The sequence below is a fragment of the Stigmatopora argus genome, chromosome 8 (assembly GCF_051989625.1).
Source record: "Stigmatopora argus isolate UIUO_Sarg chromosome 8, RoL_Sarg_1.0, whole genome shotgun sequence".
Lineage (NCBI taxonomy): Eukaryota > Metazoa > Chordata > Actinopteri > Syngnathiformes > Syngnathidae > Stigmatopora > Stigmatopora argus.
Genome location: NC_135394.1, coordinates 3,596,303 through 3,601,418, shown reverse-complemented (window position 1 = coordinate 3,601,418; position 5,116 = coordinate 3,596,303).

Genomic DNA, 5,116 nt, shown 5'->3' with positions numbered 1-5,116 from the left:
GTGATGACAAGTAGGCTTTTGTGTTGTGATAATGACGACAGGGCCTATGTCCGATTATTATTATTATTATTATTATTATACACAGAGTGGACAAACATATCATGTAGACATGTTATGTTGCAATACCTTTTAGACTTCCTTGAACATTGACTACATTTCAATTGACAATACCATGTTTTAATTCAAATATCTATTGTCATTCTCAAACAAGAAAAGGAACATACAAATTGAATAAATAAATGATTTGAAGATATGCACAATGGAAAAGACTATCACATGTAACAAGGGAATGTACTGCCCCCCACTGGACATATTTTTAAATACAAGTACGTACTACACTACAATGTAGTATTCTACTTTCCAGCTTATTAATGCAGGATTGTGATGTTTGTGAGGCTTGACGATCTTTAATATGCGTGTATTTTGAATTCAAAGTTGGAAATTGCACAATGTCCGTGCGTCAAAGTGAGTTTGACAATGCTTTTTTCGATCGAAAATTTGTAATTTATTTTAGTTATTGATTATAACACGCACCCCCAACTATTGGAATTAATTATATAGCAAAAATATGCGTGTTATATTCGAGTAATTACGGTAATTACAGATATTGCTTTGGGCATCCCTCATGACTGAGGGTCTACACCTGTGTGGTAACAGCTGGGTTTTTCAACAGCACAATGCTGCAGTTCACAATGCTCACTTGACCAAGGACTTCTTCAATGTGAAAAACATTACTCTTTTGGGGGATCCTATCATGTGACTGTTCATTACTCAATTTTCCATGTTCTCAAATAAAGTTTAAAGCACAATGTATATATATATATATATATATATATATATATATATATATATATATATATATATATATATATATTAATCATTAACACATTCACCATTATTGGTGGGAATGGACGTCCAGTCCTTTTTGGCTTGGAGTGGGTAAGCATTGATCCTTTCCTGCTAGCCATCCCACTAAAATGGTTTGTCGTGGATCTGTCACCGTCAATTGCGGTAAATGAGTTAATCATGTATTTTATTTTGATCACATTTATCAGGTAACCAATTTAGCTGAAAACCATTTAGTTGCACTCAAAAGTTAGATTGTCAATACTGGAAGGATGTCAAGAATATGTGCAGTAATTTCATCCTTGTGGATTATGTCAATAAAACTGAGGGGGGGTAATGTTTTGACCACATACAGCCAGTATCTATTTTATAATCTACCACATCACTTATACACATTACCAACACTCATCGTTTCAAAAATGTGATTATCCATAATTAATTCACGATTTAATAATGGCCAATTACTTCTCAGGGACCATACAACATTATAACCCCAGCACCCCCCCGCCCCAAAAATCACCTTTGAAAAGCATTTAATTTATACTTAGGATATGGTTATTAACACTCAATCATCATAAAGATTAACGTGATAAAAATGTAATTTAAAAGTAAATTTCAGAAGGTGCAATTTTTTTTTAAGGTCAATTAAGTGAAATTAAGTAAACTAAAATAAAATACACTTGCATATTTTAGCTCCCATTTAATACCAAAACTATTCCCACCTCAGACTGTGGAGGGATCTGTGTGGGGTGGAGTCAACAGCAGCTGCTGTGGGGTGAAAAGGTGGCGCCACCCAGGGTGGGTCGGCAAGTCAATCTCAGGTGAGACAAGACAGGGGCATTGCTTGTGGGTGGCAACGCGCAAGATAACGACGGATTTATGTAAGGGTGAGGTATTAGCCATTTAAAAGCCCACTTTTACGGATTTTTACACAACCATTACATTTGAGAATCCTGCCAAAAAGTATTCTGAAATAAACAATCAAAACTTATAGTGATCCATAACTAATGAAATTGAGCAAAAAAACACCTCTGTAACGTATTCATCAGCTTTCTTAAAAAAATATGCCACAAGACCAAGCAGAGGGTGTGTGTCTCAATAGAAACAAACTGTGCAGATGAGTTCTTAATACATAGTTTGGAATATAAAATTGAAAGTTGGTCATAAGGTTCCAAAAACATGAGACTGTACAGCCCCAAGACTCAGCAAAAAGGACAGACACTGTCCCAGCTGGCTGGGAAGGATCTTGGGCTCCAGGCATATGGGATTTACTGAATGAAAAATATTTTACATTGATGACCCTCGATTCTAAAAGCAATCCCTCTAATAGTTTATCATCTGAAATTAAAACCGGGATTTTATTTAACCTGGTGAAACAGTGTTTTTAGTTTGCATGCCATTGAATAGGGCAGCTAACCTGCCATCCTTCACCACTTCCCGACTTTACTACATCACTTTTTTATATTAAGTATCCAAATCAAAAATGTTCATAAAAGGTCTAAATTCACGCTGAAACCCGAAAGTAGAAGACAGGAGATGAAAAATGGCCGAAGTCAGGGAACGTTTTTTCCTTCGACGCTGAGTTGGGTGGCACTCAGCGCTGAAGAAGCAAAATTTCACCGTAGAAGAATGATGCACTGAATAATATAAAAGGCGGAGAAGGACGACATCTTGCCTTTCCCTTTTTTGTTTGGATAGGGTTTCCCATCGCACACATACCTCGCGGAGGAAGACTATGCCAAGCTTATTCCAGTTTTGTTTGGATTTCGAACTGCCCTTCAAATACCTCCTAAGCTTCCTGACCCAAGTAAGGCATCCAATGATGCCAGGAAAAAAAATGAGACATGATGACAAGGACCGAAAGTGACATTGCTAGATATGCCATTACGGCATAAATGAATATACCGTGGGATATAGAGAAAGAAAGAAGCAAACATTCGGAAAACAGCAACTATACTCTTTTCTAAGGACACCTAGCGAGTGATAACAACTAATAATAAAAAAATGAACCAGGATCATGAGGGATTTACACTGTAGATAAGGCCATGAAGCTGGCTTGGTTGGATATGTCCAAGTCACTACATTCACCGCTCGGTCGGACGGAATAAAATTAGGTGCTTATATCGGCAGGGTTCATTCATTCATCTTCCATACTGTGCAACTTAAGAGGTTTGCAGGGGTTGCTGGAGCCAATCCCAGCCGACACACAGGCACATAGAGAGACAAACAAAAGTATTTTAATCAGAAAATACTCACAATCACACTCACAATCATACCGCCAGCAACAGGAATCGAGCTCGCGAGTGAACACCACATGGCAGTGTTCGTGCTCTAATTTCATACAAAACACACATTAACCATCTTTTGAAAAAAACTATTGAAATTCTTGGGAAAGAAAACAACTAGACAGCCTAGTGGTTAGCGCGGTGGCCTTACAGTTCTGGGGTCGAGGGTGCGATCCCAGGTGGGTCCTCACTGTGCGGAGTTTGCATGTTCTCCCCGGGCTTGCGTGGGTTTTCTCCAGGTACTCCGGTTTCCTCCCACATCTCAAAAAAATGCAGTGTAGGCTACTTGAACACTCTAAATTGCCACTACGTATGAGTGAACATGAATGGTTGTCAGTCTTCTTGTTCCCTGCAATTGACTGGTTACCGATTCATGGTGTCCCCTGGCTGGTGACCGGGATAGGCTCCACAAACCCCCGCGAACCTTGTGAGTATAAGCGGTTCAGAAAATGAATGAATGAAAAAAACAACTAAAACGGTGGCTGTTACAGTAATAATCTAAATGAAAGAAGACATGCCCGAAGACGTCACTCGGTAACAACTGTAGTTTTCTGCCCGACCGCGAAACAGTATTAAAACCTTTTTGCAAGTTGTTATTGTTTTATTTTACAAAGAAAAGGACTATGGGTTGTGGCTCAGCAAAATGCAGTCTATCGTATTCAGTAAAGTACTACTTCCCACGTGATGGGGCCTAAAAGAACACTTTTCCTTTCCTTTGAGAAATGTATTACATCAGGAAAAAAATGAATCCTGGTAAGTACATAAATATAAGCCAGTCAGTTCCAAAACAAGTATAAACACAACAGTTATTAAATTGATACAATTTTGTCCCTAAAATTTCAAAGCAAAAAAAAATATCTCATCTTGAGCTCCCACAAGGACCCATTATTGGACACTGGCTTCAGGCCTCAGATGCTCTACACCTCTCACTGACCTGCTAACATTTATAGTTGTAATGGTTTTTTTTATGCCCATGTCATTAACTCAGAGAAAGATTGGAGAGTGGAATTGCATGTACCTTTTTGTGTGGTATTTCAAGTTTATAGCATTATGCCCGGATGTCACCTTCCATCATCTATTTTAAGGGCCTGTCGTGCTGCTGGTTTTGTGTGAAATGTGCAGGTGTTATGTCACGGTGGTACATTGTGGTATCAAGAACGTGAAATAAATGTTTAATATTGATGATAAAAAAAACTTTGGAGAGGTCATTGGTGTCTAATTATTGGCTCTGTGTATTCCCGTCAGTCGTAGTCTCGCAAAATAAATGTGGTTTATGTGCTGCTCAGAATTGTATAATTTAATAAGGTTATAAACATGACGTCCGTTTTCTGATTAAAATACTTTTGTACAACATAACTTGGATGATGTGTTTGAAAGAATAATAAAACAAGAGGCTCAGTACCAATTCATTCGAAAAAGAACAAACATGAAATTCAATTTAATATCCTATATTTTAGGTTAATTAATTTTTGGAACGGGCGGCCCGGTGGTTAGCGCATCGGCCTTCCAGTTCTGTGGTTGTGGGTTTGATCACAGGCTGTCCCAAAGTGTGTGGAGTTTGCATGTTCTCCCCGAGCTTGCATGGGTTTTCTCTGGGTACTCCGGTTTCCTCCCATATCCCAAAACATGCAGGGTAGGCTGGTTGTACACTCTAAATTGCCCCTAGGTATGAGTGTGGGCGTAAATGCTTGTTTGTCTCATTGTGCCCTGCGATTGGCTGGCCACCGATTCATGGTGTCCTCTGCCTGGTGCCCAAAGTCAGCTAGGATAGGCTTCAGCACCCCCTATGATCCTTGTGAGGATAAGCGGTTCAGAAAATGAATAAAATAATCAGTTTTTGGAATTACCTTAACTATCCATGTTTTCTCCCCGTGTGTTTTGCAGGAACAGGACCCATAAGAAAATGAGATGAGAGATGAAGACCCATTACTTTTTGCACTTGTTATGTAATGAATGGAAATGTGAGGAAAAAATTGCAAAGCAAA